Source organism: Chamaea fasciata, unplaced genomic scaffold (genome assembly GCF_029207755.1).
Source record: "Chamaea fasciata isolate MVZ Bird 193981 ecotype frontalis unplaced genomic scaffold, bChaFas1.0.hap1 SCAF_1, whole genome shotgun sequence".
NCBI classification, from domain to species: Eukaryota; Metazoa; Chordata; class Aves; order Passeriformes; family Sylviidae; genus Chamaea; species Chamaea fasciata.
The window spans coordinates 146,127,230-146,148,852 of NW_027094086.1; the positions used below are offsets into that span (position 1 = coordinate 146,127,230).

Below are 21,623 nucleotides of genomic sequence, written 5' to 3' on the forward strand. Positions count from 1 at the left end.
GTGGCTTCCTAGTCAAGAGCTATCCATCAACATACCCCACAGAAAGCCTGAGGAAACCGAGGTCAGAAATTATACTCTTCATGTGCCATTTTTTCCTCCTATGGCTATAAAGAGAGCCTGGAGTGACCAGGTCAAATACATATACCAGGTATGAATTTTTCTGGCATTTGTACTGCAGAGAAACGTATCCTGTAGAGCCTTACTTCATGCCTTTAAGGCACTATTCTTGCTTTTCCCCACTGAAAATGTGTCTCAAACCTGCAGGGAACATGCCAAAACCACAGACCAGACCCCCAGCCAAACAGTCCTGCCTGCAGCACATCAGCTGCTCAGCAGCATCCAGGGATGGCAGGGGAGGATTAGAGACCAGTGGTTTCAAAAGTACCACATACCCAAAATGCAAATTGAATCTTCTCAAGCTCCTCAGTGCAAAATCATCTGCTAATTGCAGACGTTTACCCTCCTCACCTCCTTAGAGAAAAGCATCGAGTGGGTTTTGCAGGGAAGGAGGATGAAAACACCAGACTGCTGGAGTGTTTTCCTAGAGAGTTATTATCTGTTCAGCCAAGGATGAAACTCCAGGGAGGACACCAAAACCTTCTAACCTACTTTTTTCTCCAGTCAAACGTTAAAATGCAGCAGCTGTTTCCCCACAGAAGTGAACATGGCTGGATTTTCATTCCACATTGAATCCTGCCAAGGCCATAATCTCCCATGGAAGAGGAAGAGTATGAATTCCCTTAGGTAGGTCAGTGTACCTCAGGAGTTGCCAAGTTTCCAGGCAAGCTGAGTAACAAGTTCTGTGCATGTTATTTATTTGAAGAGGAAAACATAAACTTTAAAAACCTGTCAAAAATATTTTACCTATTTATCCCTGCTTTCATCAGAAAGATTACTTTTTTTCTGACCTGTTTCTTTAAGGTGACCACAAATCTGATCAAAGGAATAGATTGCAATGACCTCACTGTGTCTGATGATGTTATTTCACATGGGTTTGGGGCAGGCAGGGGAACCACACTGGCCCAGTGAAAGGTATAGCCACCAGATCACCCTGCAGGCCACAAGACACATTCTGCATTTTAAAAGCCCAGAGTGGATGGTAAAATTACAGAATTCATTTCAGATCTTGCTGGAGTTCCAGGTGTGTCAATTTATCAGCCTCTTCCCTCTCAATTCTCATTCTCTCTGTTTAGGATTCTGACTAAAAGATAGTAAGACTTTTATTTTTTAGAGGCAACTTCTTTATATAGTTTCTCCTCTAAATTTCTCAGCAAAAAAATCTTTGCACTCTCTGGCTGCCAGATCTGTCAGGTCAGGTAAACAGCTTGAAGGGGTCAGGCCAGAAATCCCAGATTAATTTAAATGGCAATCCAAGACCCATGTAACTTTAGGGGTGAAGTTCACCACTTACTGTGGTGCCATTAGCAAATCTGGTCCATTATTTCAGGAACCCAACCCCAGAACTGGGGAACCACAGAGAGGAAACCCTCAGCTGTGACTCCAGGATGTGCAGCCTACATAAGAACCTCTCAGCTCTTTAGGTCCTCCCCCTCCAGTCCCCAAAACATCCTGTGCTGGGTACATCCTAGAAGCTCCAGGAACCTGACAGATTTCCACAAGATCCCACTACAATTCCTTGTGAGCCTGGAGGCCCCAGCATAAGCTGCTAACTTGATGGGGAGAAAGAGCTACCCCAGGTCCCTGCAGTGTCAGAGAGAATCACCTGGGGTTGACCTGCCCATTCCCTTTGTAGGTGTGCTACTTACAGTATCTAATTGCATATAATTTAATTATATCACCCCAGCAGGCTGGACTTGGGAGGTTTAGGTGATAATTTCTCCTATTCAAGGCAGCTAAGAATACTTGTTTTGCTAATGCAGCAGCTGTTGGGCTATTTGCTTTGCTGCTGGGGAATTCTCTGCTAGTCTCCCACACAAATACGATTAGACCCATTTGTAATTCTCAGGTCTCAAGAATTTATGTGTAGGCACCAAAAACCTGGGGGATACATTTTAGAGACTTCCCGACAATTTTAAACTGCCATGAAGCCTGACTCACAGAAATCTATTTACAAAATCTCCCCTTAATCTAATGCATTAGCACACAAATATATGCAGAAACCCAAGAATATGCAAAAATACTAGAATTGTTTGATGATTGGAGTCAAACTCGATTTTGCCTGTGCCACACAGAGTTTAGTCATACCAAGCACTTTATAAGGTGAGGTATGTAGACAAACCTCTACAGTTATGATATGGTTACATTTTGTCTTGTATGATTTTTTTATACTGTGTGCACAGTTTCTCAGTGTACTTTTTCCAACATTGGAAAGATTTCAGTACTTTTACACTTGACATTCTCTATCATCTCGCTTTCAAAGATCCCAATGCAACCTAAACCAACAAGTATGTCTCATAGAACCACCACAAACTCCATGTCATTATTTCCATTTCGGCCACTGGGGATGCTAATGAGAGATCTGTCTATAATGAATTAGCAGCAGAACCTGGAATAGAAATTTGGAGCTCTAGCTCTGATCTCTGATCTAATCATTAAAAATTTTGGCTCCTCCATGGATTCAATAACCTTTGCAGAAAGAAAGAAAAATGAGAAAGAAAAAAAAAGCCTACTACATAAGGAATCATATTTTCTCATTAGTTCTCTGCTGGTCATTCAGAGAAAACAGACTCCAGTGGACAGGGTGGTGAGCTTAGGAGATCCAGGCTCATTCTTGATCTTGCACCTTTATTCCAAGCAAGCCACAGTCTCTGCAGCAGTTTTCTTCCTGAGGAATAAAGGCACTGCCTTATTGAGACAGCTGGAATTAACCCATTGCTTTAGCTGGTGCATTGCTGCAGAGTATTAAGTAGTATTGAAAGTCTGCATGCTAGGATGAAGTTAAAATTAGCCTTGGCTTCAGTTGAAGTTATCTCGATTTATGAGCCACTACTTCTTGAAGCTTTCCCTCTGCAGAGCTTTACCTCAGAGCTCTGCAGCTCTGCACTTATGCTTAAGTTAAATGATTGTATCCCAACAGCTCTTTTGAGCAGGATAATTGGCAATTACTTATTTTTGACATATGCAGGAAATCTAGTAAAGCATAATTCAAATTCTGTTAGCAGTGATGAACTCCTTTTGCAGAACAGTGCATTACAGTGCTCATCCCCACTGCCAATATCCCTGGCAGTTTTAATTCAAATCTCAGAAGTATTATGTGCAGCACATTGTTTCTTATCTGCAAGGTCCACGCTAGAGAAATTCTTTTGTTGTGTAACCTTGAATCCTTTTCCTAAACTTTTTGAAACTCCTGCAACCCTTGACTGGTTGAAAAGAAAAGAGAACTGATTTGATCTTGCTCCTCTTTATTTCCATGGCTGAAGCTTTCTGCATGAAGTATATTAATTATCTCTTGCTCTTGTTAAAAACAAATATATCTAGGCATGTAAATTGCCAAACAGCAGCTCATCTTACTAAGACATTTTTAATGAGAGTATGAACAAAACTGCCCACAGATATGCCTGGTGGAACTCTAGCTAGAAACCAGAGTAATAGGCTCATTACAGAAAGATTGCACATTAGATATGCTGCTCCCTCAGTGTGAGTGCAGATTATCTGAGTGCATTTAGAAAAAAATAATCTTACCACCAGTAAATTACACCTTAGGCCATAGGATACAAAGTGTGTGTAGCACATCATTGTGTTTTTGCTGCATCCAGAACATGATGAATTATCTCAAATATCAAATCATGCAGTGACTGATTAAAAAACTCATTAGTGGGTGTTTTACTTTCGCGAAACTGAAGTTTTAAAGCTTTAACTGAAGTTAAAGACTGTGCAACAGAGGGAACCCTGGATAAAATTTTACAATTTGGGCCTGTTTCCAGGTAGTAGGAGCATTCTTAGCTTTGTTTCTTTCTGAAGAAATTAAAAATAATTAGGAAAGAAAATATTGTAAGTTACATTGGAAAGGTTTAAAGTTTTCTACTTGTTCAAGTCCCTGCCTTAAAAACCTCTATCCATATTCAAATAACATTTCTAGGGAGAAGCTGGGATATAGACTCAAAAAAAATTTCCACCCAACTCCAGCTGAAGACAAATAAGTAAGACTAAGTAGGGAAGACTTTGTCCTCAATGCCATGTAGAGAAAATGCCACACTTAAGAAATATCAAGGCAACTTTTAGAAGTACATGCAGCACAAGATAATATATAGTTTTTTCAAAAATAGAGCACCACATTTCTAACATTAATGTTTATTGAGAATTTCTTTACAATTTAATTATGTGGTGTGTGAAGTTATTGATCTGGTAGTTTAAACACTTTTAAAAAATTCACTCCATTATAAGATACTGAATTTTGTAATGATATCATTCTTAGAGCTTACCACTATCAGTGCAATTAAAGAGAAGCCATTTCTAATTAGATTTTCTTAATGTGATACTGTGCGTTATGGATTGATTTTCTCTTTCCCTCTGCTATTTCTAAATGAGTTAGGTGAAGTTTCGGGTTTTTTGCAAGTGGAGGTTAATTTTCACTGGCAAAGAAGCAGAGAAATTGTACAAAAGGTTTATGAAAACCTCCTTAGGCGACTTTGTCAGATTACCTCGGTGTTATGTTTCAGAATCATTACCATTCAAGCCTCAAGCACCAGCTCTAATAGATGCTGAAAGATTTGCAATATTACCCAAACTTGTGAAGAGGCTCAAACTTTTTTTCTGTAATGAACAGACTTCACTACAGCAAAGTGCTGCCACTCAGCAGCTGGGCTGCTGCAGTGAGGTGATTCACAAAAATAAATTGGCAGCTGCTGCTGAAGTGATTTGTAGCAGGGATTTTAGTGCAGGTAAGCACAGATAAATGAAGGACCTTTCACTGAGGGACCTTTGTGAGGTTATGTTGGGAGGACAGCCACTGTGGGCACCCTGTCTCCACAAGCTTGGTACTCCTCTTGGTTATCCTCAACCCAATCTGGGGACAGAGAAACATCACGAGGGGTGAGGACTCCACCTGGACATAATTTTCAAATTTCAAACTAGTTCTTTAAGTTGCACGTGCTCAGCAAGTGCCAGCTGCTCAGCCCCCACTGGCTTTGGGAATGAAAAGTTCTAAGTGCTGTGTATGGTTTGAGATGAGGCAGGCAAGAAGCACGCGAGCTCTTATGGCCAAAGCATGGGGATAATGTCAGTTCATACAGCAAACTGGTGTGAGTAGCACAATTCCAGCAGCAACTGGACTGAGCCATCTTCCCTAATGCCATTTACACAAATGCCCCATCGATGCAAAGATTAAAACTGAGGCAAAATATGAAGAGCTTTCTTTCCATTCAGATAAGCGCTCTTGAACACAGCACACAGACATCAAGAAGAGTTAAGCAAAGACTCAAAGTCTTTTCTGCCGTGATCTGAGACAAAAGTCAGTTTACCAAACACAGCAGCTTGGGCACAGGCCATCCCTTACACAACTGATAAATGCTTTCCTTTGCCTTGTAAATCCTATGTATCTCTAAATCAATGACACTATGACTTCCTTTACTTAGCTTGCTGAGATCAAATTAGTTCCATAAAACCACCTATATCCTATTTTTTCAGAAAAGTGTGGTGAAGGGCTTTGCAGACAATTTTGTTACCAATTTTCCTCTCAGCAAGGAAACATCTTTCCTGCTGTCACCATGCACGTGTGTGACACGTGGTAGGAACCAGGAACCAAAGAAGAGCTGCTGCATCCTGGAGAGGCATCATCCATTTCCAGTCTAAAACAAAGGGAAAGTCTGGAAGTTCAGACTGCTGCTGGATTTTTTTCCTGCATTATTTAAACCATTTGATCATTTAAAAATACTCCTTTTGGATACCATGAGCTCAGAGCCATGCAGAGAAGCATGTTTTATGGCAGACTTCAATGAAACCATGGGGATTATTATTGAACACATGATAAAGCAGAAACAATCCCATATCTAAAAAGCAGAAGGAAAAAAAAACAGAAAGTCAAAAGAAGGGGAAAATCACATTGGCATCACTGATTGATCCACTCCATTTAGCCAAGTCAATGTGCTGGAGCCCTCTGCCCTGCTCTGCCCACAAGTTCAAAGAGAGTGGAAGAGAAGTATTGATAAAATTGCAGCAGAAGCTGGAGTACAAACACATCCTGGTGGCATCCTGGCATGCAGGGAAATGTGGAAGGGTTAAAAACATAAAGGCAGCAGCTCTGGGCTAGAGGAGTTGCTAGGAGATGGTGTCCTGCCTTGACATCATTCATCAGCCGGTGACAAACCGTTCCAATAGCACAATAATCTTATGAATCACAGGTCTGTGTGCCTCCACTTAGTGTGCAGAAAACAGTTCTCACTCAAGGGTGAAGCATCCTTCAGGCCTTTTATGTGTTTTCTTGGATTAATTCTCATTTTTAACATAAGTAAGTTACTGTGGTTTTGCACAGGTGTCAGTGAATTCTACAAAACCCAGCAAAGGTATAGAGGTCATCCTTACTCATACAATAAGAGCAGTGTTGGTGCAGCACTCTTGGCAGTCTGGAGGACACTGCTCTGAGCAGGAATGAGGTTTGGATCAAACCTACTGGCAGAATTTCTAGTCTAAAGATCCTGAAGTCAAACAAGAACAAAAGGATTCCAGGCAATGCAAGCCAGAAGCAATGAAAAATGAATTAACATTTGGATCTATGTTATTATTAATAGCAGTGCCTGCACTGTGTAAAGCAAGCCACGCTTTGAGAGAGCTGGCAGAGTGAACAAGGTTATGGCTGGGCAGAAGATGGGAGGATGTGCTACACCATTGGGTCAGTCCTGTTAATTTTGTAATTCTCACTGCCATCTTAAAATAAAGTCAAACTGAATGGCTGCAGGTTGTACTGCTCCTACTGATGCTGTCAGGAAAAATGACTCCTATGAAGAAACACCGATAGAGGAGCTTAAAGAAACAAAATCACAATATTTGTGACCATTTATGCTAAGAGAGGAAACATGGCCTTGTCTTAAAGAAATACATGACAAATCTGGGTGTTTCCTCTCAGTCCTGTTTTGCCACATTTGACAAATCACTCCTCCTGTGGCTTTGTCATTTGTCCCTAAGGCAAGGATATTGATGTTTCCTCTCACATTTTTTCATCTTTTTAGATTACAAATCCTGCAAGGACAGAACATTTATTTATCTTTATCATTAATGTAGTATGCCAGTGCTTTAAAAGCATTAATGGATTATACCTTCACTGCACCTCTCATGCTAAACACTAATAATAGTAATCTCCTTTTGGGAGATGGAGTGCTGAAACACAGCCCAAGCTGACTGATGTACCCAAGGTCACACGAGAAGACTCCAGCTGAGCCAAGGCTTTGGCCCCCGGTTTTTTGCCCTACACTTTTATCAACAAAACCAGATAAAACAGGTGTGGAAGAGCCTGGGAGAGGTTTTTTTTTGTTTGCTTGTTTTCTGACTGCTCTTCCAAAAAACTAACTAAACCCTTCCCTAGGCCATTCCTAGGAAATTCCACAGGAAAGATGTTCCTCCAAGATGTCCTATTACACCTCAAGTAGTGGGGATCACACACTACTGAAAATTGGTTCTATTCCCACTTTGCTTAACATTGCCATTATATCCTGATGTCTGATGAGTCACCCATTACTGAAGCTGTAATTTCTTGCCATAATCACACCAAATACATGATTTGTCACACTTCTTTCCAGCACTTTTAACTGAAGCCTCCTTACGGTGCCATTTTTTCTTCACGTATTGCACAAGGATTTAAAGTAACTTCTACAGAAACTCATTCATTTTCTACTGGTGTAACCTGTCCTGTCATCCTTTCAGCTGCACCTCCAAGAGATGTTGAGTCTGGCTCTCCTCCAGGCTGGATAAAGCTCCTCAGCCTCTCTTGATACAGCCCCTTACCCAGCCCTTGACCATCTTGGTGGCCACTTGTAAAACTACTGCAGTTTCTTGATGTCTTTCTTTATCTAGGGATCCCCAAACTGGACACAGCGCTTCAGATGAAGTCGCAGAAGTGGTGGACAATGGGGAAAGATTAGGTATGAAGAGCAGAGAAATTGTTCAAGAAAGTAAAGGCAATGTTGCCTATTTTATCTATTTGTGGCCCACAGCAGCTGGGAATTTATTTTGTGAGAGACATGACCAGATTTGCTCTTGAATCCAGAAGAGAAAACCATATTTGATTCTGCCAAGAAGAGAATATCAAGCTCAAGAGCTATTCCTCCCATGAAGCGTTATAATTCCAATTATAAAGATGAATTTTAGTTTTCTTCAAAATATATAAATGCACTCCCTGCCCTCTGTACACCAAAAAAAGAACTCAGAGTGCCACAGATTTTTTCTAAATCATGTCTTTAAATAGTATTAGGCCACTACAATATCAGTCTAGTTTTGCTGATGAATGCTTAATGGTTTTGGCTCATGATTACGCCTCCAATGCCAGAATAAGTCAATAGGATTAGGCCCATTATGTCTCTCACATCTCTGTTCTGCACAGTTCAACTTCAATAAAATATATTTAAAGGGTATTTACCTGTCTCTGAGGGGTGGTGTAAGGATAAATTCAGCAGTATTCCCATAGCAGACTGAAAATATATCTGAAATTTTCAAAGCCACCTAGCGGATTTTGATGTACCATTCCCATTAATGTCAGTGGGAAGAGTATATCTCAGAAATCTCAGCTGTAAAGCTCTGCAATACATGAAGAATAATGGCAAACACAAAATTTAAGTAGGGAGCATAAGAAGTTATACCTAAATCAGTGTTCCACATAGACGTTTTATTTCTAATTTTTATGTCCTCATACGGGCTAAAGGAAATGAAATCAGTAAAATGTGAGTCATCTTTTCTAATTGCCCCGTTAAAATAAAAACTAATCAAATTATTTTTGGAGATCAAATGTAATGATTGCCTCATTAATATTCTCTCTTTTCCTTAGGATGACCACACTTACTTCATGTTTTTATTAAATTAGGGGATTCTAGAACCAATTGCACAAATTGACCTAATCTCCTTAGCAATGATTCTATACACTATATTTGAGAGATTCTGCAATTTGCAACTTGACAGGAAAGAACTTCTGAAGACATTAGATTTGCTCTTTTTTGAGAACTCTGGCTGCTGTTGTAAAATGACTTGGGGAGTGGAAACTCTTACTTTCAGTAAAATAATTTCCGGGCAAGGAGAGCAAAAAAGAAAGAAGCTGTAAACGGGAAGGAAAAAACCAGCAAACCAAACACAAAAAAAAAACCAAACAAAAAATCCATGTTGGTTTCAATGTGGATATATGTATAGCACACAAAAAGACAGTGAGTAGGCTCTGCTGATGGATTCCAGGAGTCAAGTACACAGTTCCCTTACTTCTTGGAATGACAAAATTTCCAGGAATTTACTTTCCAACTCCGGGAAACTGCAACATTTGAGCCTGCAGCTCTTGTCATGTAACTCTTTCTCCAGGAAAAAACCTGTGGGGTAACATCAGATTGCAAGTGACGTGAAAGGAAAATTCTCATTTAAGAGTATTTCATTCTAAATATTCTCTAGAGTGAAAAGACCACTTGAGTCACAAGGTAATGGAGAAACAAGTTTCTAAGGTAGACTTTAAGGAGTAATCCTTAATATATTCTACAGCACTTGGAAATATTTTGTAGACTCACAAACATAAAGATAAGGTAATTTGGAAAGTTTACGAAGATTTGGATTCCCTCCAAAGTTGCTCATCCCTCCACACACTTAATTCCAGGTATTTTAGTAATTACACTCTGATGACTTTTAACCAATAGTTCCCCAGGAACCTCAGAAAAGTGCTGAAATGGTAACACAAAAATGAAACTATCTTAAAAAAAAAAAAAAAAGAAAGAAAAAAGCAAACAACATTTTACAACATTTTCAGAAGTAGAAATATCTCTTGCAGGTTTTTTTAGTAAATACAACTCCTCTGAATGAATCTGCTTAAATCAACTGAACTATCAAAAGCAATAAAAATCTGTAACAAAAGAAAAGATAATGCAGTGGTTAAGGAGAACGTTTTTAGCCCATCTCTGAGAAACCATTAGCAAATTAAAAAAATTAATGGAAGATTATTTTCAAGTAATAACCATTAATCTTAACTCACTAAATTTTAACATACTCCCTGTTTTTAAACTACTTGAAAGCTTAATTCAGATGTGAGTGTAACCAGGGTTCCGTAAGAATGGGGTAATATTATTATTGGGAGCCCTTTGGTTTACATCAGAATAGGAGATATGTGAATCCACACAAGAGGAATGGGAAAACTTTAGCAAAAGATTAACAAATGAACCCGAATGGTTCCAAAATAAAAATTCTGGTGGTCTGAAGGAACATGGGAAAATGTGCACTGCAAATCATCTTTGGCTCTTAGCTGTATTTCAGACTGCTACATTTTTCGAAAACTAAGGAAAAGCAGATCTTAGTTAATTAAGATGAGCTGATTTAAATACAGATGCTAAAAATGTTCATTAACAGTAATTACTTTTTATTTACAAAACTTAAGACCAGACTCAGCTGAGGCTGAAGAACTCACAAGACTGCTCATTCAGCACTGAGAGTAAATTAATGGTAGTGTGAAACTGGTTTAGTGAATTATGTTCTAGGTTTTTTTCCCTTTAGTCCCTTTTCTGAAACATTATACATTGATCATTGCCAAAAGCAAGATACAAACCCAATAGATGAACACCTTCTTGACAAGAACCATCAAACCAGGCACTAAGTGGGACTCAGGCTGGACTTGGAACATGGATTTGGCTCAAGCTGAACACAAAATTGGAAATGATGACTATTTTCCCCTGTGATTGAATTGCTAGGTATGAAATGGGTCACCCATCTTCTCCAGTCCTCCTCAACAATAACGTAAAGGTAGCCTGGAGTTCTGGCACCAAAAACAGTGAGGAAATGTTATATATGACAGGGGAAGAGTATGACCTAAGGATCCAAATGACTGTGAAAATGTCCAAGACACCAGGCTAGAGTAATAATTATAATTTCCACATAAAAGGTAATCTCACTGATTTAGAAGATGGCTCCTGCTCCTGCCTCTGTGGTTAATTCGGGTACTTTCTGTCTGGAACTCGCCTTCTAGGATTACTCTTTTATTGCTGTCTTGGCCGAAATACCTATTTCCAGTGAAAAATCTCCTCAGTGTACCTGAGGGACAAGGATCTGCTACAGCAGGCACATTTTGATAATAGGAACTCTCAGTAACATGAATGATGCTGTGGTCCCAAAGTGTTTAAATCCACAAAAGGCCACTTGACATACCCGGGGCAGAGTCAGCACTGACGAGCCTGTAGGCAACTGCAGTAGGTTTTAAGTCATTCAACAGCTCCTTTGAGGGGACTGATACACCCAATCGAGCTGTGCAAACCAGGAGTTTGAGAGCCATCCTACATCAAGACGTCCAGCAGAGAGGGGATACAAATCTTATTAAAATTCTGAGAGACTGATGAAGTCTATTCAGAAGACTCTGCTCATGGAAAAAGACCCTGATTAATGCCAACACGGTGTCCATTGTTTCCAAGGGTATAAGTAAACAATCCAAAGGGATTAGCCCTGTCTCACAGTCATATTGCTGGCATCCCTGAAGAGTTCCTACAGTGCAAATGGTCCCAGAGCATGAGTGAATACCATTAACTCAATTAGTAATTGATGACAGGCACTTAAAACTACAGACTGTGTTAAAGCTGCTCATTAATTATTATCATAGCAATGCCTGGGTGGGGAAAGGTGTCAGGGAGCTGCTAACTCAAAGGATCCGGTACGAGGAAACTGGAGCCAGCTATTCTCCCACCTCCACATCACATAGAACCCTCTTTCTTTGCACAATCCTCCCTAAATCACCTTGGCTCATTTATATTCTGAACAACAAGTCTATTGGGTGAAAAAAAAAAAATGGAGGTCCCTCTATCCTGTTTCCCCTTTCTTTCCCTTTCCCTTCTTCTTATCTTTCCCTTTCCCTTTCCCTTTCCCTTTCCCTTTCCCTTTCCCTTTCCCTTTCCCTTTCCCTTTCCCTTTCCCTTTCCCTTTCCCCTTTCCTTTCTTCTCTCCTCTTCACTTTTCTTTTTGTGGAGTTAGGTCATCAGGCTACAATTTGGCTAGATGCACAGAAGCACTCAAAACTTTTACTAATTATTTTGTTTGGATGGTAACTATAAATTCTATTTTTTCACATTTAAGAATTTAAGAAGCCCCAAGATGGACTCTGTGCCTAATATATAATAAATTATATATTTATTTATAGATATTTAGGTTTTTAGTGCTCTAAGGAATTGGCCAAGCCTGCCAGTTCTGCAGCAACATACACAGCAATAGTTCAGTGGCAGCGTGCTCTTGATGAGCTTAGTGATAGTTCCACAGTATCAATTATCTTTAGATTTGTGAAGCAAAGCAGAGTAAAGATGATGAAGCAGAGCGTACCAGCTCTTAATGCAGAACTACAGAATGTATATTTTAGCATTTATTTTATTGCCAGCATTTTCTATATAATGTGTTAGTGCACAAAATAGCCTATCAAATGCATTAGCAAACAAAAGCTATATAAAGACTCCTATAATCAAAAGGCAGCTTATGAATAATTCACATTTCCATGCATTAGGAGTCATCCAGATAAAACACGTAAAGTGCACTTAGCTTGTCCCAATGAAAACCTATAAATTATATGAATAACTGTACATATATAATGTATATAATATCAACATAATATTTCAGTTACCTTAAAGGATAAAGTTGCTTTCTTGGATGACTTTGAAGACAATTTGCAAGCTTGCTCAATTTATGCTGACAGTAATTGCTGTACAGCTGCCTGATTTAGACAGAGGGGAAAAATGGATGCACTGTAATGGATGTAACTGTAAGTTACAACAACAGAAGAAAAGCTGCTGGGTTACCTTTTGTGGTATCATTTGTACTCATTGACAGAACTACTGCCAGCTGTTCAATTATCTGTCCAGAATGCTCCAGAATATACAGTGCTTTACTGGTAGCTTAGGCAGAAAAAAACCCCTACTTTTGACTCACGTAGTACTTAGCAGTAGGTAAAGTAAACACATATTTATTAGATTAACAGGGAAGATTTGGGGGGGATTTCAAAACTATGATGACAGAAGAAATTACATGTTTCGTGCCCGGAAATATAAGAGTTATAAAGGAAATTATGGAGTGCTCTGATTCCAAACAATTTTAGGTTCATTATGAATAATAAAATAACATCTAACTGCATCTACAAGTCTGCAAATACACAAACACAGTTTCATGTGCTTGCAGAATCAGTTATGCACGTTCAATTTCAGAGGTGATTTTTGCTTCCACACTGAAACCCACCCCTGCATTACCATTGGACAAATTAAGATGCAACAGCCACAATTCATGGCATTGCTTCTGTGGGTTTCCAATTTTGCCAAGAAACCTTCAAGCAAGCACCAAGCTGCAACAGTAAATGATGACAGACATATCAAGTCATCAAGGCAAATGGCGGGAAATGAAATGGACAGTTGTGGTTACATGACTTTACAACAGAGGTCACATAGCCTACAGAATACTTAAGCCTCCCCAATTTTTTATTTTTTTTTTCCTGTAGGATTCAGCTCTTGGAAGGAGCGTGAATCATGGCTCAAGATGTAAAAAGGGTCAGAAATTTGGTATTTATGCTCTGCTGTATACTGAGACAGTACACAGCTAAGGCCGAGGACTCTGGCAGAGGCCCACATCCTCTCAGACACATTCAGGACTGCAGGAAATGAACGTGCTTTTAGGTAATCAGGAAATATTGCCATTATCTTCAACTCACTTTCTTCTTTGGGATTGCAGCTGACTAATTACCACAAAATAATTTAGGAACAATTAAAGCATTTCTCAATGCTTGCTGTTTGAGAGCAAGTTCCTTGATGCAGTAATGAGCAAAGGCACACATTAATCACCCATTAACTGGCAGGGTGGTTTAACATCATTTCATCTTGCTCTAGAAAGGGTCTTGTGCTGCTTAATTTGGTGCCTTTGGTAGACTCAAGAGTTGAAGGCTGCTGAAAACGGGATCCAAATCTCTATTTAATTAGAATGTCACATGATACAGCCTCATTGCCTTCTGACTGTGAATATTAGAGATTTATGCCTTCTCTTTCATCTTGTGATCTCTCGGGAGGGGTATTTGTCCTCTGGAATGAGTATAACAAGCTGCAAAACTAAGATGCCACATACAGAAGTTGTACAAATGATTTTCACATTGAATGTTCAAGAAAGATTCGCTATGCAAAGGAACAAGTCTCTGTTCTTTCCTGGATGTAATTTCGCTGTGCTTTACCAAGGGGAGCACAACAGGAACTAATTCTGCCCTCTGTGCCTTCAGAGACAACACATTTGTAATTTAGAGATGAAGATCTGTTACCAAAGCCTGTAAAACCATGCATAGGGCAGAAGTTTGCTTGTCCTCTCTTCATGTTATCCCAGAATGCAGAAGGCACAGAATAGAACAGCAAACATGTTGTGCATCTCCAGCTTGACCTCATCTTTCAGTTGCTCCCTGCTCAGAAAACTTTTGCTCTACCTTTTTCTTTGCCACTCTCCAGCTCTCTGTGCAGAGAATCTGTCACAGACAATCCTGAACAGTTCATGAATTGTTACCTACATCCCTTCTCACTGCTCTTGCTTCTGACTGTGGTTGCAAACTCAGCTGAGACCCTGCGGAACATCATAATGTCCTCAAAAACACTGGAAAAGGGATTCATAGAACTCCTCATGGCTTCCTATTTTTAATCTGATTTTTTTAAACCCAGGTTTCTAATTATTTTCTGATATGACTATGTTGTATGTCTGTCTGCCCTGCTCAATTCTGGAGTTGTGGCTACACAAAAAAATTGACAACATAAAGTTCAACAAATATATTAAAATTCCCACAAGTTTTATACACGTGGGCAGCCTGGTAGGGAAGACAGATGAGAGCACACATCTGTAGAAAATTAAGTGATAAATGGCAAAAGCAATCATGTTAGGAGGCACTGGAGAATTCACCCCAAAGACCATCCATGGCAGAGAGGATTCAGAAAATTCTCTTATTACAAAGCTACAGCTTGTAAAGAAAGAAAATTATTTTTCACAAGGTTACTCAGATACACAAAACTTTGTGGGGAAGATCCTTAATCCTCTGTTGCAAACAAAGTATGCACTTAACCTTTAAAGAAGACATCTCACATGCCTTTACTTTTTTCTTTGTCAGTGAATCTGACTTTTTGTTAGCAGATGAATTCTATAAATTGCATAACCAGAGAGTAAATGCTTGGTGCTTATTCTAGAGTGCAGAAAACAAGACACAACTGGAGTGACTCTCTGAAATATTTCAGTCAGCTGAGGGCTTTTGGCTTTTTGAAAAGTGCAGGATTTGAAAGATTGTGGAAGGCCCTAAGTGTCTAAAAGTAAAAACCATGTATACATCACAGAATAATAGTAAAATCTATTGTTAAACACCTGGTCAGTGTAGAAGTCTTCTAGCAAGTATTTGCAGATAACTGGAAGGTATTGGTAGGTATGAATAACATGAGTAAGTCAAACAAAAAATTATGCTGATTCCTAGAGGATACACTTTTTAAAATCCACATTTCTTTCTGTAAGTCCTGCTATTATTGACTTGATACACAAAGGCTGGAGCTAATTTACACCTCTGTTGGTGACCCTAATGGAAATAACTGTGGGGCAGATGCTGTGTAACTTTCATACCCCAGATTTTTATGGAAATTCCTCCAGCCACTGAGTCCTGAAACTCTGATTTCATTCATTTTTATGTAGAAAAGGTATCCCTATTGCAAACACTGATTCAGCAGAGGAACTGGAAGATCCCTTGAGATTATTGTAACCTTTTACCATAACCTCACCCAACAAGACAAAACGAGAACATTAGGCAAGTCAAATTTTGCTTTGAGGCAGAGATTTTTCAAGGGTGTTTCAGTGTTATTGATCTGTGCACAAATCTAATCCTGATCACTGCTATGTCTAAACCCTCCACCCCCCTTCGGTGGTTATTATTTTCCCAGCTTGCTGGTGCAGTGTGGAAGTGTTATTTCAGAAAAAGGACCTGTAGCCCATTGGTCTGGGAAATAGTCTGAGATTACAAGACTGTGCAAGAAGCTGGTGACAACTACAATGCAACCCCAAACCAAACACCTCGGGAGTGAGCTCAAACCAGCAGTGACCTGTTCTTCTTGATTAGATTTTGCAGCAGCAAGACCAGACAGAATTGCAAATACAAAGGCATCTGTCAGGAAAATGAAGTCTCAGTATGGATTTCAGAGAGTCTGTAGCTGGAACAGGGGTTTTAAAATATTTATAGGACATTCACAATTCACGAGTTATAGGACATTCAACCAATCACGCTGTCAAAATCTCTGAACAGATATTGGAGGGTGCCTTCTGTTTTAGAAATACACAGAAGTTGCTCAATGGTAACAATTGATAATAAGAATACTGGGGGAAAAAACCCCTAACAACCACAAAAACAAGGAAACAAACAAACAAACCAAAAAAAAATGGACAAAAAAACCACACCAAAAGACAACAACAACAAAAAAAAAGCCCCAAACCATAAAGAGTTATCTTGTCCCTGCAGAACAAAATGCCTACCACAAGTGCTTACTAGTACCTCTAAGAGTACCTCTGTCCAAGTGTTATTTTACTCCCTGCTCAGGCATCACTTCACCTTAGCTGCCTGCCACAATTTTTTCATTTTGATCACATTTTCTGAAATCTGGCTTGTGACTGTGATGGAGAACAGCCTTGATGCAGCCTGAGATAAAGCCTGGTCACAAGACTGGGCTTGCATAACCTTGGGGAATGCAGCCTTAGGTCTCAAGCATAGTTTTGGGGCTTTGAATGGGACCATTGCAAGTGCCTTGTGCCTGTGGAGATGGGAGTAGGAAGGTGCTGGTCTCTTGGCCAGAGGGATTGCAGAAGGCCAACTCTATTGTGAGAAATTTTGCAGACCCAGAATAAGAGAGTTTCTCTCCCTTAACTGAAAAACCGAGGAAACCTTCACCTGGTTCAACTTCTCTTTCCCAGTTCCCTATGAATTTTGCCACACTCACGCAACTCAAACAGCACCACTCATATCCCCGATCACTGCTCCCTGCAAAACTTCTCTTTGCATCCCTGGGTGATGAAGCTTCTCATTCTCAACCTGTGCCAGCCCATCAGCTAAGCTGGTCACCCCAGTTCTGTGTCCTGCAGCCCTTTTACAGTGTCAGGGTGGTCTTGTGAGGTTGCGTTTGACAGGCAGCTCCTCAGTGCTATGGCATGAGCTGAACACTGACACTGGGGCTGGAGAAACGCTCAGCTCAAAGAGAGAGCAGCACACAGCAATGGCACGTGTTACACATCCACACTGATCAGAGCACGTGGGGGTCCTTTACAGGCTTCTCCTGGACAGGTGGTTTTCACACTTCAATCATCCCCTCACAAAGTGCGGATTTTCACTTCAAAGATTTGGGAGTGTTGAAAAGGGGTTTTTCAACCTACACAGGTTCATTTAAGTTAAGAGAGGTTCATCTTCCCCAGGTTTGTACTGCTGGAATGGCTTTGCTGCTACAGTGTTCAAAGTTCTCTCTAAACACCTTTCGGTGAAGCAATACACCTCTCCTCCCTGAGGAGGACTGCTGCACTTGTACATCCACAGCAATGTGTAGTGTGACTACAGGGGTTTCATGGCTGTGTACATAAGGAAATACATATACATATACATATACATATACATATACATATACATATACATATACATATACATATACATATATATATGCACATATACATATATATATATATACATACTTAAAATATTTACGGACTCCACTTCTGAATTCCTCTCACTGACATTTGACACCGAGAACTTCAGATCTATGTCAAACTGCTATTTGTCAATTCTTTGCCTTTTTTCTATTCTTCCTCCTGTCCCGTGTATTGCCTTTGTGACCATAAGAGGAATCCTTACCCCCAGCAATGGGCCTGAGAGTGAGGGGTTTTTGCAGTTTATGAGAAGGGTTTTTGCATGAGCCATCCCTCAGCCAGGGTTTGGCTGAGCCCCAGGGAAGACGGAGATTGAGCTCCGTTCCACTGCAGGGAGGCCAGAGGACGGATTAGGGTTGGTGAGTGAGTAACGGACTTTGATACTGTGTCAAGACATGTAAGAAAGTTATCTGAGCACACCAGGAGCTTATAAATGAAAGAACCACTTCAGAGATGTGGGAAGAACAGACCTGTGAGACTTAATGACTCAAAGAAAATCTATCTTCTAGTTAGGAGATGAATCCTTAGATGACTGACCTAAATCCCAAATAATTCCGAACAACGGCAGAAAGACTGAGCCAAGTGCAGTCCTATCATTTAATCTTAAGTCTTTCTGTAGTACTGTAGAGCAAAAGATAATACAAGGAACAACAATCAGATATCCAGAATAATGTAACAATACATGAAGGAGCTTAGCATAGGCAAGCAATAGCTGTAGGCTTCATTTGCTCTGTTTAGTTATGCTAATAGAAAATAAAGATTTCCAGAAAAGATTAGAAGCAAAGAGATTCAAAAGAAGTGGCCTGGAGCTTTCTATAGGCAGAAATCAGTAATCCAGCTGAGTTACAAATCAGTGAATAAATATATTCATTATCTTACAGAGAGAAAAATTATATTAGCAGTACGGTGTTTGTTTACCATGGTTGTATTAAGATAATTTAATGATACCATATGTAGTTGCCTTAGAGAAATTAAGGTAATGTCATACAAATTTTAGAAAATAAAAGGCAGATTGGTTTGTACCAAGATGGTGTTCCTCAGCACTGAGCCTGCTTTACATCTGCAGATGGCCTGAAACCTCTCATGAATCTTAACAGAGACCTCTGAACTGAGGTAAGTCAGGAAAGATTTTTCTCCACTATTAAGTTACCTTCCTGTTACTGTGCTTTTTCCATTCTGATTTTAACATATTTGCCTATTTTTCACATTTATTTTACCACTTCCTATCCACATAATCACACATTCATATATTCTGTCTGACTGTAATGTTTGTATCTGCCACATCATCTCTGTATGCCCTTCTAGTAAGTATGTAAAATTCCATGTAAAATTATTTGTATTTGCTAGTTCAAGAGCTCCACTTGCTTAGAATCTCATGGTTCCCAACTCATATCTGGAGTCTACACAGAAAATGGCATCCTGGTGTGCTCTCTTGCCTGATAAAGGCACTCTGAGAATGCAAACCATGGACAGTGTCTGAAAGCCTTGCACAGGTCCATCCCTTTTCTTCCATTACAGCACATTTCCCCACCAGTGAAATGCTACTCCAGATCATTCTCAGTGCCAGCCCTGTGGGCAGGGACACTCTGAGGCTCTCAGGAGTGGCTGTGCCAGCCTCCAGTGGTGTGCTGTGGTTGTACTTTATGTTCAAAAGCTGAATTTGCCCTCAGTTCTTTCAGGCTGGAGTGTAAAGGTGCAGTTTTCTAATCTAGAAGACTCATGCAAGGCATGTAAGCCCATTTGCAGGTGCTCACAAACAAGCTGGTTTTGAAAGGTGCTAACTCCAGTGCATTCAGCAGTGGATATTCACAGCTCTGGGAGAGCTTTACCATCTTTTCTGAGGAGAATAGCCTGGAAAATGAGGCTTGCTTGCCTCAGTGGACGGCTTCAGAAATATTTACTGCTTATGTTGTCCTGAGAAACTTTAAACTAGGGGCTAAGGAATAAATTTTGCCATAGGTGGTCTAATAGATTGGTGTCTCTGGACTCATACCAGCCACTCTGCACAGACACTGTTTCTGCCAGAACAACATTAGCGCTTCTTTATCAAAGCACTTCTGGTGCAAAAAGGAATTAAGAAACTGTTTTTTTTCCTAAGAAGCATCAAGCCAAAGTATAATACAGTCTGCAAAGCAATTAGATGCAATACCATCACAAGCTCCTGAAGGCTGGAATTCATTGCAGCAGTTGCTGTTTAGCTCACTGCATAGCACAAAAAAACTAGGAACTATCTCTGAGATTGTTTGCCCTCAGCATATCTCGCCAAATTCAAAGACTATTGGATCTTGGGAATTAGTGATGGAAACCAGCCCCAACCACTCCATCATTCAGACCACCTTTTTAGTGATGCAAGACTGGTCTCCTAAATCAATATTTTAGTGTTTCCTCTAGGTCAGTTGAAAATTTTAATATAATAGCAAAGGGATTTAGTTGCATCTCCTGTGAAATATTTTATAACTGAAGAAAGGTTATAGGCAGTACAATTTTCTTTATATTCAGCCTACATTATTCCATTTAAAATTTCATTCCATGAGTGTAAATTAAACTCCAACTTGTTATGACAAATATTTTCTTGTTTTCCTCATGTTTACATCTTTCATAAATATGTAAACTGTTATAAATGCACATCCACACTAGTTGCCATTAAATCAAAGCATTTTATACATTTTTTATTGTTCTTTCTTACACTAATTGTTCCAATCCTCTGATCATTTCTTTCACTCAGAGTGTAATCCTTTAAAAGAGTGCTGAAGGAGACAAAAATAATTCACAGCAGGAGGCAAAACAAAGAGGCAAACATGACTTCTGGATTTGATATGGTAGGAAGAGAGACCAAGGGGATCTCTTAAAGATAATTTTAGGATCACTTTTATCACAAATCAAAAGGTAGAGTCTTCTTTACTTTGTGCTGGTGTACAGCAGGCAGACAAGAAATAATATGAGGAGAGAACGAGGAAGGAAAATATGTGCAGTTCAGATACCTGAAGGGTACCAGCAGCCACACACCCACCCAGCATCCCCTGCAGAGCAGAAATCCTGGGCACCAGGCTGAGCCCCGACCTGCTGCACCCTGAAAACTCCTGGTGGGAGTCCCCCAGGCCCCTGAGCACTCAGTGAGGGGAAAGGAGGAGCAGACTCACAGTCAGGGCAGTCCCAGTGGCCAAAGAAGGAGCCCGAGAGCTTTTAATAATGGATTTCACAGAGCTTCCTCCCTCTGCAAAACCTTCATGAGGTGTGTCTGGCTACTCAGACACAGCCCTTGGAGCATCTCAGTGGTTTTAGAGTGCTTAGGAGCAGAAATAGGAAAATGTTCTCTGTCTGTAACATTAGAAGTAGCAGGGAGATATGAAACAGGCGGAGGACCTTCCACAGAAAGAAATAGCTGGCCTGAACCAAGAGAAAAACAACAAAAAAAAGTTCACATTCAAAAGGCAAAAATTTATTGAAGAAGAATCCATAAAGAATTTATGTGTTACCACAAATCCTATGATCTGTGGCAAAATATCCATGTGTATTTAAAAAAATAAAATCTCAGCTTCATTTTATCATTTTATTGCCTTTAAACTAAACTGGATTTGTTCTGAGTAATAAATACCATTACTGCTTCATTTTCTGAGCAAACAAATTACTCTGGCAGTTTTGACAGGGAACACCACTACATCTGAGAGCTGGAAATCTGTGGTAAACATTTAAAGCACCTCTGTGAAAAAATAAGTGTCAAAAAACTTCAGTCCACCCTTTGTCTTTTAGCTGCAGCCATCTATCATCGCTCATGTGCTCCAGAAGGGATCGCTCTTCACCAAAAGAAAGACAATCTAAGGATTCGTCCTCATGCAAGAGGACTTTTTGCCCCA

The 21,623-nt window shown here is 39.9% G+C and overlaps 1 protein-coding gene across 2 annotated transcripts in view; it reads right to left on the minus strand.

The window, feature by feature from the left end:
- DPP6 (dipeptidyl peptidase like 6) overlaps nucleotides 1–21,623 on the minus strand; it is a 485,832-nt gene that overhangs the window by 284,200 nt on the left and 180,009 nt on the right. The gene's annotated exons all lie outside the window — the stretch shown is intronic.